Source organism: Phyllobates terribilis, unplaced genomic scaffold, assembly GCF_046119375.1.
Source record: "Phyllobates terribilis strain yellow unplaced genomic scaffold, ASM4611937v1 Scaffold_8__6_contigs__length_399053987, whole genome shotgun sequence".
In the NCBI taxonomy this organism is placed as follows: Eukaryota; Metazoa; Chordata; class Amphibia; order Anura; family Dendrobatidae; genus Phyllobates; species Phyllobates terribilis.
Window position 1 is genome coordinate 190634109 of NW_027362768.1, and position 14118 is coordinate 190648226.

Consider the following 14118-nt stretch of genomic DNA (forward strand, 5'->3'; position numbering starts at 1 on the left):
CTGTATTTCCAGGCCAGTGTGAACACGCTCCTAGCCTGTTCTTTCCGCCTTCTAGGGGCCGCATACCTAGACCCGTTCCTGTATCTTGCCTGTTCCTGTCTAAATACTCTCCTAGCCTGTTACCTGTTTTTCTCTATATCCGTACCTTCTCTTTTCCTGCAGAATCTGATCCCGTACCTAACTCCTACTCGTTGTCCCTGTACTCCCGTTTGTGAGTTTAGAGTCCACTCGCTACTTCATTGCAAGTATCCTGTGTGTACCTGGTTCTGCCTTTCCCTTCCAGTCTGTTCCATGTGAACAGAGCCCTGTCCCCTCTGCTCTGCCTTACTCACCGCTCCGGTGGTTTTTGCCTGCTCTACCTTGCTCGCTGCTCCCGCAGTCTCGCTCTGCTCTGACCCTTTGCTCGCTGCTCCGGCAGTCTCGCTCTGCTCTGACGCTTTGCTCGCTGCTCCGGCAGTCTCGCTCTGCTCTGACCCTTTGCTCGCTGCTCCGGCAGTCTCGCTCTGCTCTAACCCTTTGCTCGCTGCTCCAGCAGTCTCTCTCTGCTCTGACCCTTTGCTCGCTGCTTCGGCAGTCTCGTCCTGCTCCTCTCTCGCTCACCGCTCCAGGCGGTCTCGCCTTGTTCTGCTCTTGCTCGCCGCTCTGGGCGGCCTCACTCTGCTGTTTTTCCACCGCATCTGCAGTTCTGTTCCTGAGTCCCAGTCTGTACTGGGTCCTATCCACTCGGTGCTCCAACCTGTCGTACCTGCCAGTACCTCCCTGCCTGCATACCAGTCGTGCTTACCAGCATCCGCCAGTCTGCATACCAGCCGTGTCTGCCTATACCCAGCAGTCTGTGTGCCAGCCTAACCTGCCTGTTCCTGTATTCCCCTGTCCCTGTGTGGGTCAACAGCTGTGTCCGGGGTCTGTCCTGGAGTAGCACCTGGTCCCTCTGCTCGGTTCCTCCTTGGTGCACTGACGTCGTATGACGTCGTGCGACCCTGGTCGGATCGGGTGGATACTTAGTTACGCCCCTCCAGGCATTCACTCTCCGGCACGGTCCAGTGGAATCACTACATAAACACGCACACGCCACTCAGCCCGGGCATGTGCATTACAGCATGCTCAGTGTAATGATCTGCTACAGGCACTAAGGAAAGACAGGAGATCTGTCCCTACAATAGAACTAAGCTAGATCCCTACGATGTAACGGGGAACCTGATCCTGCGATCAGACCCGCTAAAGTCCTCAGCTAGTCTGAACGAAGACCTATAGATGTGTGAGAGGGATCCCTACAAGAACTAGGGACTGGGAGAAAGATGGACACCTCCTAGCAGAAATTGTAGCAGTAAAAGACAAACAAACAACATAGAACATAGAGGTCAAAAGACCTAGCTAAACTGACTGAGAAAGGTAACAAAGCACCTGGCTAGCTTAAGAGTAGAAATTACAATGAAGTCCAGCAAGGCCAGAAGGGCGGAGCAGGACTAAATAGGCAAAAATGGTCATGTGACCAGCATAATAGAAAAAGCCTAACAGGAGAGTTCTAACAGTACCCCCTCTTCTATGAGGATCCTCCAGATCCCCTAGGCCCAGGCTTATCAGGAAACCTCTTGTGAAACGCTCTGACAAGTCTGGAAGCAGAAACATCATCTGCCCTCACCCATGAGTTATCCTCGGGACCGAAACCCTTCCAAGCGACGAGATACTGCAAACTCCCTCTATACCGTCTAGAATTAAGGATGCGGGAAATTTCATATTCCCCGTCCTCCACCACCGGAGGAACAGTGGCAGTGGCGTCTCTATCAGATACATATGCTTTTTTCAATAGAGAAACATGAAACACCGGATTAATCTTCCAGGAGGTAGGAACCTCCAACCTAACAGCAGATTGGTTAACTACCTGATGCACCTTAAAGGGCCCTACAAACTTGGGACCCAATTTTTTAGAAGGAATTCTCAACCGCAGATTCTTAGAGGACAACCAAACCATGTCACCAACTGTAAACAAAACCTCTTGACGTTTCCTGTCAAAGTACTTCTTAGATTTTTTGTTAGCCTCTTGAAGATTACCACGCACATCCGTCCAAACTCTCTCCAAATCACCGGAAAAACTCTCCTCCTCAGGCACAGCCGATACCAATTTGGAGAATGACCCAAAAGACGGATGTCTCCCAGAACAACAACAAAAAAGGCGAACACCCAGCAGAAGAGGATGTATGGTTGCTAAGAGCAAATTCAGCAAGCGGCAGAAACTCAGACCACCCCTCTTGATTGTCTGCCACAAAACAACGCAAGAACTGCTCAACATCCTGGTTCTTCCTTTCTGTCTGGCCATTAGACTCAGGATGATATCCAGATGAAAATGACAAATGAACTCCCAACCTGTCACAAAAGGCACGCCAAAAACGAGCCACGAACTGAGCTCCCCCATCAGAAACAATGTCAGTAGGAACACCATGGAGTCTGACAATCTCCTTGACAAAGGCCTTAGCGAGTGTCTTAGCGCAAGGCAGTTTGATAAAGGGAACCAAGTGACACATCTTGCTAAAACGGTCCACGACCACCCAGATGATCGTGAAACCCTCAGAGGGGGGAAGGTCAGTAATAAAGTCCATAGCCAGATGTGTCCAAGGTGCACTAGGAACCTCCAGAGGGCAAAGCAACCCCGCAGCAGGAGTATGTGAAGACTTAGATCTAGCACACACAGTACATTGATGCACCCACTTAATGACCTCCTTCTGCCATCCAGGCCACCAAAAACTGCGACCCACAAGTCTCTTGGTCTCAGAAATTCCAGGATGACCTGCCAACCGAGACTCATGACACTCAACAAACAAATCTCTCCTAAAGGTCCCAGGCACAAACAACCTCAAAGCAGAAAAAAAACTATCCACTGATCTAAAGCACGGATCACTAGGTTGGAGAGAAAAGGCCCATCCCTGAGGTTCTTTGCGCAAAAGTGACATTATGAACCCTATGCGCTGTGATTCATCACCAGAGGATCTGGGTCTCAAACAAAAATACAATAAACAAGCATTTTTAAAGGAAAAAAAAACTTGTTGTTCACCAAAAAATGAATCAGGCAATCGTACCTTTGGCTCCACAAAATGCGCTCCAGAACAGCTACTCACGTGTTGTTGGAGCTCGGCCACCTACAGAGAGAGTCCCTGCAGGAGTTGAGCCAAATCCTGAAAAGACACCATGATGGAAACTGGAGATCTTTCCTTAGAGAAATTTTTTGGGCTGAACTTACTGTAATGATCTGCTACAGGCACTAAGGAAAGACAGGAGATCTGTCCCTACAATAGAACTAAGCTAGATCCCTACGATGTAACGGGGAACCTGATCCTGCGATCAGACCCGCTAAAGTCCTCAGCTAGTCTGAATGAAGACCTATAGATGTGAGGGAGGGATCCCTACAAGAAATACGGACTGGGAGAAAGATGGACACCTCCTAGCAGAAATTGTAGCAGTAAAAGACAAACAAACAACATAGAACATAGAGGTCAAAAGACCTAGCTAAACTGACTGAGAAAGGTAACAAAGCACCTGGTGTTATGATCTGCTACAGAGACTAAGGAAAGACAGGAGATCTGTCCCTACAATAGAACTAAACTAGATCCCTACGATGTAACGGGGAACCTGATCCTGCGATCAGACCCGCTAAAGTCCTCGGCTAGTCTGTACGAAGACCTATAGATGTGAGGGAGGAATCCCTACAAGAACTAGGGACTGGGAAAAGTTGGACACCTCCTAGCAGAAATCGTAGCAGTCAAAGACAAACACACAACAAAAAGTAAAGAGGTCAGAAGACCTAGCAAAACTAACAGAGAACGGCAACAGAGCACCAAGCTAGCTCAACAGTAGTAAATACAAATGAAGTCCAACAATGCCAGGAGGGCGGAGCTGGATTAAATAGGCAAAACTGGTCATGTGACCAGCAAACTAAAAAAAACCTACCAGGAGAGTTGTAACAGTACCCCCTCTTCTAAGAGGATCCTCCGGATCCCCTAGGCCCAGGCTTACCAGGAAACCTCCTGTGAAACGCTCGGACAAGTCTGGAAGCAGAAACATCATCCACCCTCACCCATGAGTTATCCTCAGGTCCGAAACCCTTCCAAGCGACGAGATACTGCAAACTCCCTCTATACCGTCTAGAATTTAGGATGCGGGAAATTTCATATTCCCCGTCCTCCACCACCGGAGGAACAGTGGCAGAGGCGTCACCATCCGACACATCAGCTTTTTTCAACAGAGAAACATGAAACACCGGATTAATCCTCCAGGACGTAGGAACCTCCAGCCTAACAGCAGATTGGTTAACTATCTGAAGCACCTTAAAGGGCCCTACGAACTTGGGACCCAATTTTTTAGAAGGAATCCTCAATCGCAGATTCTTAGAGGACAACCAAACCATGTCACCAACAGCAAACAAAACATCTTGCCGTTTCCTATCAAAGTACCTCTTAGATTTTTTGTTAGCCTCCTGAAGATTACCATGCACATCCGTCCAAACTCTCTCCAAATCACCGGAAAAACTCTCCTCCTCAGGCACAGCCGAAACCAATTTGGAGAATGACCCAAAAGACGGATGTCTCCCAGAACAACAAAAGAAAAGGCGAACACCCAGCAGAAGAGGATGTATGGTTGTTAAGAGGAAATTCAGCAAGTGGCAGAAACTCAGACCACCCCTCTTGATTGTCTGCCACAAAACAACGCAAGAACTGCTCAACATCCTGGTTCTTCCTTTCTGTCTGGCCATTAGACTCAGGATGATATCTGGATGAAAACGACAAATGGACTCCCAACCTGTCACAAAAGGCACGCCAAAAACGAGCCACGAACTGAGGTCCCCTATCAGAAACAATGTCAGTAGGAACACCATGTAGTCTGACAATCTCCTTGACAAAGGCCTTAGCGAGTGTCTTAGCGCAAGGCAGTTTGATAAAGGGAACCAAGTGACACATCTTGCTAAAACGGTCCACGACCACCCAGATGACCGTGAAACCTTCAGAGGGAGGAAGGTCAGTAATAAAGTCCATAGCCAGATGTGTCCAAGGTGCACTAGGAACCTCCAGAGGGCAAAGCAACCCCGCAGCAGGAGCATGCGAAGACTTGGATCTAGCACACACAGTACATTGGCGCACCCACTTAATGACTTCCTTCTGCCATCCAGGCCACCAAAAACTGCGACCCACAAGTCTCTTGGTCTCAGAAATTCCTGGATGACCTGCCAACCGAGACTCATGACACTCAACAAACAAATCTCTCCTAAAGGTCCTAGGCACAAACAACCTCCCATGGGGAGTGTTAGATGGGGCATTCTCCTGTGCTTTAAGAATCTCATCCTCCAAAACGGAGTCCAAAGCAGCAATCACAACACCTTCTTGTAAAATGGTCTCCTCTTCCTCCTCAACACCTACCATGGGAGAAAAGCTGCAAGACAAAGCATCCGCTTTAACATTCTTGGTACCCGGGATGTAAGTAACGGAAAAATTAAACCGCGAGAAAAAAAGTGCCCACCTAGCCTGACGGGCATTCAAGCGCTTGGCAGCATCAAGATAGATCAGATTTTATGATCAGTGAAAACCTGAATGGGAAAATCAGCACCTTCCTAGAGGTGACGCCAGTGTTCAAATGCGAGTTTAATCGCCAGCAATTCCCGATTACCAATATCGTAATTAAGTTCAGTCTCGGAAAATTTTTTGGAAAAAAAGGCACAGAGATGTACTCCATCCTTGTTTTCCTGAGACAACACCGCACCAACCCCCACCGAAGAAGCATCAACCTCAACCAAAAACGGCTTAGTCACATCAGGCTACATAAGGATGGGAGCAGAGGTGAACCTCTCCTTTAAAAACACAAAAGCTTCAATGGCCTCAGAAGTCCACTGAACCGCATTAGCACCTTTCCTGGTGAGATTGGTCAGCGGTTTGACAATAATAGAAAAATTTTTTATGAATTTTCTGTAATAATTGGCGAAACCCAAAAACCTCTGTATCGATTTCAAACCAATAGGCCTAGGCCATTCCTGCACAGCTTGAACTTTAGCCGGGTCCATCTCAAAACCTTCACTGGAGATAATGTAGCCCAAAAAACTAATTCTCTGTACAGTGAACTCACATTTCTCCAGCTTAGCAAAAAGCGAATTGTCCATTAATAACTGTAATACCTCACGTACGCTCCGCCAATGAGACTCCAGATGAGGCGAATAAATCAAAATGTCATCCAAATACACAACCACATTTTTGCCGATTAAAGGTCTAAGGATATCGTTAATAAGATTCTGAAAAAATGCTGGAGCATTGGTAAGACCAAAAGGCATCACCAGATTCTCAAAATGACCCACAGGAGTGTTAAAAGCAGTCTTCCATTCATCACCCTCCTTCATGCGCAACAAATTGTATGCCCCCCGGAGATCAATTTTAGAGAACCACTTGGCCCCCACTAACTGGTTAAATAAATCAGGAATCAATGGCAGTGGGTAAGGATTGCGTACAGTAATTTTATTAATCTCACGAAAGTCCAGACAAGGACGTAAACCGCCATCTTTTTTTTTTACAAAAAAAAATCCAACAGCCACAGGAGACTTGGAAGGCCTAATGTGACCAGCGGCCAAGCTTGTCTGTATGTATTTCTCCAAAGCCTTTCTCTCAGGAATAGTAAGATTAAATAAACGACTCTTAGGAAGAGTCGCTCCAGGGACAAATTCAATGGTACAATCATAGTCTCTATGAGGAGGCAAAACCTGCGACTCCTCCTCAGAAAAAACTCTCCAAAAATCCTGAATAGGTACAGGCAATTCCCCTCTATCCACAGCAGCAATGCGACCGTTACAACACTTGTCATAACACTTAGGGCTCCAGGACTTAATTTCATTGGTAGACCAATCCAGTACAGGATTGTGCAATTTTAACCAGGGTAACCCCAATATTACTGGAGAAGGCAAATTATCCAATACCACCAAATCCAAATTCTCTTGATGAATACCATTAATAGTGAGGGGAAATTCACAGACCTTGTGAGTAACACTCTTCAAGGGAGAGCCATCGACAGAAACCACAGCAATAGGGGATGACAAAGTTTTAGGTTCTAATCTAAGTTTTTCCAAGAATCCCCCATCAATCACATTCAGAGTAGATCCACAATCCACAAATACCCGAAATTCAATTAATTCATCCTGAGCAGCAGTAGTGGCAGATAGGAATTCTCCCTTAGAATTTAAACAGGCAATACGGGCATGACTGACCATTTTTTTTTTCTTTCTTCATACGAAGCACACAGCTCTTAATAAAATGACCAGAATTTCCGCAATAGAAACACAAGCCTTCAGAAAGTCGGCGGTCTTTTTCCTGAGAGCGGGGTGTCATCGCCCCAATTTCCATCGGCTCACCATTGTCAGCACTGAACCTCTCAGGACTCGAAGCTGACATAGCAGAGGATTTGCTCTCATTAACCCTTGCACGCAGTCTCCTGTCCACCCGTATAGCTAATTGCATTGCCTCCTGCAAGTTTCCAGGTGTGGGATAAGCAATCAGTAAATCCTTTACCCTTTCACATAGCCCTGCAAGAAACAAACTTTTCAAAGCTGAATCGTTCCACCCCACCCGGGCAGACCACCGACGGAAGTGAGAACAATATTTTTCCACATTACCTGATCCCTGCCTCAAACATCTTAATTCAGACTCAGCAGATGAGACACGATCAGGATCATCGTACAATAAACCCAAAGCAGAAAAAAAACTATCCACTGATCTAAAGCACGGATCACTAGGTTGGAGAGAGAAGGCCCATCCCTGAGGATCTTTGCGCAAAAGTGACATTATGAACCCTATGCGCTGTGATTCATCACCAGAGGATCCGGGTCTCAAACGAAAATATAATAGACAAGCATTTTTAAAAGAAAAAAAATCTTGTTGTTCGCCAAAAAATAGATCAGGCAGACGTACCTTTGGTTCCACAAAATGCGCTCCAGAACAGCTACTCACGTGTTGTTGGAGCTTGGCCACCTCCAGAGAGAGTCCCTGCAAGCGTTGAGCCAAATCTTGCACCGAGACCATGATGGAAAACTGGAGGTCTTTCCTTAGAGAAATTTTTTTTTTTTTAAGGCTGGACTTACTGTTATGATCTGCTACAGAGACTAAGGAAAGACAGGAGATCTGTCCCTACAATAGAACTAAACTAGATCCCTACGATGTAACGGGGAACCTGATCCTGCGATCAGACCCGCTAAAGTCCTCGGCTAGTCTGTACGAAGACCTATAGATGTGAGGGAGGGATCCCTACAAGAACTAGGGACTGGGAAAAGTTGGACACCTCCTAGCAGAAATCGTAGCAGTCAAAGACAAACACACAACAAAAAGTAAAGAGGTCAGAAGACCTAGCAAAACTAACAGAGAGCGGCAACAGAGCACCAAGCTAGCTCAACAGTAGTAAATACAAATGAAGTCCAGCAATGCCAGGAAGGCAGAGCCGGATTAAATAGGCAAAACTGGTCATGTGACCAGCAAACTAAAAAAAACCTAACAGGAGAGTTGTAACACCTGGCTAGCTTAAGAGTAGAAATGACAATGAAGTCCAGCAAGGCCAGAATGGCAGAGCAGGTTTAAATAGGCAAAAATGGTCATGTGACCAGCATAATAGAAAAAAACTAACAGGAGAATTCTAACACTCAGGCCATGGTTCCCGTTGAGCCCCACGGCCTTCGCTCTCTGAGACCTTTTCCAGCGAATACGTGCATCTAGAAGAAATTTTATTTATTTATTTTTTGCTACTATCTGAGTTCCAGACGAATTTCGCACCCATCCACATGGAGCTTTCTGTACCCGTTCCTGCGGATCCGCCACAGTCGTGCATTTGTGGAGCAATGCATGCTACACTTCAAGTTCTACCCTCTTTGTTTTCCCACCAATCGGGCTAAGGTGGGATTCATGATGTCTTACCTAGCGGGTGATGCCTTGAAATGGATCACTCCCCTATGGGACGCACAGGATCCTATCGTCCTGGACATAATGGCCTTCCTGGTGGCCTTTCTAATGGTCTTCGATGACCCTCATCCGGAGGCTCCTGCTGAAGCTTCACTTCCCAATATCCCGGAGCAGCCCCATTGGGTAATGTGTGTGGGTAGCGCACTAGTCCTCCTGCCCGAAGAGACTACTGCCCACCCAGAATCCACACAGGATGACTACGCTCTCCGGAATACTTCTCCCAACCTCAAGAGGCAGTCCAGACGTGCTAGGCGTAGAGGCAAGCCGTCACGCCAGGGTCTGTCCTCCCAAAGACCTCCTGACCCCAACCTTGAAGTCCCTGCTGAAGCTTCACTTCCCTGTATCCCGGAGCTACCCCGAGGGGTAATGTGCGTGCCCGAAGAGACTTCTGCCCACCTAGAATCCACACAGGAGGACTTCCTGCACCGGGTATCTGATGCTCACCCACTTTAACCGGTGAGCCTTTCCAAGGGTACTCCGAAGCAGTGATTACCTCCGAGTCTGTGCATCTCTACTACCTGCCGGAGGACCCCCTGTTGCCTCCTGAATCCTCCGGGATACCACCTGATGACAAATAGAGAGACTTCCCTACACCCGGTACCCGATACTTCGTCCGCTCCGTCCTGTGAGCCTGACAATGGGTACCTCAAAGCGGTAGTTAACCCCGAGTCTCTACACCCCTCCGACCAGGCGGTGGACCTCCAGTTGTCTCCAGAACCCTTTGGGGTGCTACCTGGTAGCGAATGGACAGAGTCTTCCCTATACTCTGTACCTGATACCTCGCCCGCTTCGTCCAGTGAGTCCGACCTAGTGTACTCCGAAGCAGAGGTTATCCCCGAGTCTCTACACCCCTCCGATCAGGCGGAGGACCTCCAATTGTCTGCTGAACCCTTCGTGGTGCTACCTGATAGCGAATGGACAGAGACTCTCCTATACTCGGTACCTGATACCTCGACCGCTTCTTCCAGTGAGTCCGACCTAGTGTACTCCGAAGCAGAAGTTATCCCCGAGTCTCTACACCCCTCCGACCAGGCGGAGGACCTCCAGTTGTCTCCTGAACCCTTCGGGGTGCTACCTGATAGCGAATGGACAGAGACTCTCCTATACTCGGTACCTGATACCTCGGCCGCTTCTTCCAGTGAGTCTGACCTAGTGTACTCCGAAGCAGAGGTTATCCCCGAGTCTCTACACCCCTCCGACCAGGCGGAGGACCTCCAGTTGTCTCCTGAACCCTTCGGGGTGCTACCTGATAGCAAATGGACAGGGACTCTCCTATACTCGGTACCTGATACCTCGCCCGCTTCTTCCAGCGAGTCCGACCTAGTGTACTCCAAAGCAGAGGTTACCCCCGAGTCTCTGCACTCTTCCGACCCGGTGGAGGACCCCCAGTTGTTTCCTGAATCCTCCGGGGTACCACCAGATAACAAAGAGACAGTGACTTTTCTACACCTTGTACCTGATACCTCACCCATTTCATCCTGTGAGCTTGACAAGATGTACCCCGAAGCAGAGGTTACCCCCGAGTCTCTGCACCCCTCCAACCCGGCGGAGGACTTCCAGTTGTCTTCTGAACCCTCTGGGGTGCTACCTGATAATAAGTGGAGAGAGACTTCCTTGTGTGCTGCTCCTGGTACTCCACCCGTTTCGTCTGTTGCTGAGGATGGCTGGATAGGAGGTAGCATCCTAGCTTCTCAGATGAGACCAGTTTTTCCTGTGGACAGTGGAAGTGATCTCCTTGAAGTGAAGGATTGGCCCTCAAATTCCCTGCGAAACATTCTGGCAGGCCTGAAGAAGAGGGGGCGTAAGGGGGGGGTACTGTAACATACCTGGCGGCGTCCTTGCATAGTGGTCCTTCTCCCACTGTGCAAGAGCGCGCACTTGATCTCCGGTCCAGTCTGCTAGCCTGGCTTCCCTCCATGCTGTCTGCTTGCCTCTGTTTCTGCTGCTTAAGGGCGGCGCCCGATCACTTCCTGTTTCTTGTAGCTGCTGCCGACACACCCCTTGTGTGTCCTCAGCCTATTGCTGCCTGTCACCTGGTATTTAACCCAGCTCCTCCCTGGAATCCATGCCTGAGCATTGTGTTCTGTCAGTTGGCTTCCTGTCACTGATGTGCCAGGTCTTGTCTATGCTTTCTGCCTTGCGGTATCAGTTACCGTGTCTGAACTGTGTCCTGTCTGAACTATCTTCTAGCCTGTTGTCTTCTGCCTATGTTGGAGGCTGTATTTCCAGGCCAGTGTGAACACGCTCCTAGCCTGTTCTTTCCGCCTTCTAGGGGCCGCATACCTAGACCCGTTCCTGTATCTTGCCTGTTCCTGTCTGAATACTCTCCTAGCCTGTTACCTATTTTTCTCTATGTCCGTACCTTCCCTTTTCCTGCAGAATCTGATCCCGTACCTAACTCCTACTCGTTGTCCCTGTACTCCCGCTTGTGAGTTTAGAGTCCACTCGCTACTTCATTGCAAGTATCCTGTGTGCACCTGGTTCTGCCTTTCCCTTCCAGTCTGTTCCGTGTGAACAGAGCCCTGTCCCCTCTGCTCTGCCTTACTCACCGCTCCGGTGGTTCTTGCCTGCTCTGTCTTGCTCGCTGCTCCGGCAGTCTCGCTCTGCTCTGACCCTTTGCTCGCTGCTCCGGAAGTCTCGCTCTGCTTTGACCCTTTGCTCGCTGCTCCGGCAGTCTCGCTCTGCTCTGACCCTTTGCTTGCTGCTTCGGCAGTCTCTCTCTGCTCTGACCCTTTGCTCGCTGCTCCGGCAGTCTCGCTCTGCTCTGACCCTTTGCTCGCTGCTCCGGCAGTCTCGCTCTGCTCTGACCCTTTGCTCGCTGCTCCGGCAGTCTCGCTCTGCTCTGACCCTTTGCTCGCTGCTCCGGCAGTCTCGCTCTGCTCTGACCCTTTGCTCGCTGCTCCGGCAGTCTCGCTCTGCTCTGACCCTTTGCTCGCTGCTTCGGCAGTCTCGCTCTGCACTGAACCTTTGCTCGCTGCTCCGGCAGTCTCTCTCTGCTCTGACCCTTTGCTCACTGCTCCGGCAGTCTCGCTCTGCTCTGACCCTTTGCTCGCTGCTTCGGCAGTCTCGTCCTGCTCCTCTCTTGCTCACCGCTCCAGGCGGTCTCGTCTTGTTCTGCTCTTGCTCACCGCTCTGGGTGGCCTCACTCTGCTGTTTGTCCACCGCATCACGTCAAGTTCCCCGTCCGTTGCCAAGTGCCTTGCCCATTTTAAATGGAGGACAGTATCTTCCACGCTCGCTACAAATGACTGAGTTTGGAGCGAACTTATATGTGATCCGTGTGATGGAAAGAACAGAGTTTTAAATACCTGGCCTGTAGGTAAGTAGTTTGACCAGCAAACTGGTGTGAATTGCTTCACTGACACACTAAAGGAAATTTTTAATGGAGGCCAGAAATGGCAGTATTTTCTGACAACGTATATGTGATCCGTTTGACGGAGAAAACATGGTTTTAAATAGCTGGATTTCTAGCGCTGTAATATGGAAAGGACCTGGCTGTATTCTGCAGTGCCAACAAGCTAATGGCGCAGAAAAACGGTGTTCTCTGGATTGCTTTTTAAGCAAATAATGAGGATTAAGATCCAAAGAAAAGTGTTCCTGGCTCCTGAGACCTGAGCCTTTGTATAGAAATATCTAACAGCAGCAGAAGGTAGAACTGGAATGGAGCCTCTTGTGCTATGTGCACTGCAGTCTGCTATATACTCTGCCTGCCAGCCTATATACACTGCCTGCCTGATATCTCTGCAGATGGATTAGTCCTCAGAAGGACTGTTTGTTAAGATGGATATGTGTATTGTACGGTTTTTCTCCCTACACCACCTAATACACAAGCAAATCTCTCCCTGATGCAGCAGCAGCTCTCCCTATACTGCCTGATCCGGAGTGACTGTGATGAGCATGGCGGCGCCAGGTCTGATATACACCTGATGACGCTGTGCGGCCAGCCAATCACTGTAATACCCACAACCAACATGGCTACGGCATTACAGTGCATGGCAGGCAATCCCTGCATGTTCATTGGCTCTCTAAAGAGCCCCAAACATGCAGGGAGGAGACCCGAGCTCCCGCCGAGCAACCCCGGAAATACTCGCGAAGCGCCAAGCATCTCGAGCAGTAGCGAGCATGCTCGCTCATCACTACTTATCACCTTGTCAAGTAGGATTTTTATAGTGTTGCAAATCATAGAAATGACTCCCATTCGATGTTGCATCTAAATAATTTTCTGGGTGCTCAAAAGATTCTAGGATCTCTTTTGGGACCTTGTATGCTTACATAGCAACCCGGTCACGTCTACACAAATATTTCTGTTAGTGGACATGCAATAAAAGTTGTAAAATGCATTATATGAGGAAGCGGCTCCATTCCAAGCAGTGAAAATAGACTGACTTTCATAATTTGGTGTTAGGCATGATGCAGTTTGACCATCCTTCTATATATGACTCCCATGTGGGTTGTGTGAAAATGCCATATAAAGCTCCTGCCGTTTAACAGAGGTAGCAGCTTTCAGCCATAACTCAGTGAAATCACTACTTTAAAAAATTACTGGCTGGAGTCTATAAGAAAACTTTATTATGAGTCTATTTTCCATTCTGTCATTTATTGCATTATGTAATGCTAGCAACGTGCGAGCTTGGCCTTTGCGGCGCTGTGTTTGCACACATAGGATGTCTGGGCTCTATAAAACACATCATACACTTTAACACAGTTCCCTCTCTCTACAATGGAGCTCAGAGTTAATGCAGTCCCTCAGCAAGATAATATCGCACTTTAGAAATCCTTCTAGACAATAGAATATGATTGTGTCAGGTAAATATGAAACAAGTAATTTATTTTGTAGTCCATGTGAAACAGGCTGCTGACATGTCATTGGATGTAGGAACTTTGCTTCTAATCTACCGTGTGACACAATCCATCATAAATGCAAGGTACGGAGGGTTTTACTTGAAATTGGAGAAAATTCTCTTTGTGATGCTGTAATTAATAGTGATTGCAGTTTCATAAGAGATGAGGATGTTCGGCATTTTTCATAAGCTTTGCCTTCCAATATACACTACCGTTCAAAAGTTTGGGGTCACCCAGACAATTTTGTGTTTTCCATGAAAACTCATACTTTTATTTATCAAATGAGTTGCAAAATGATTAGAGAATA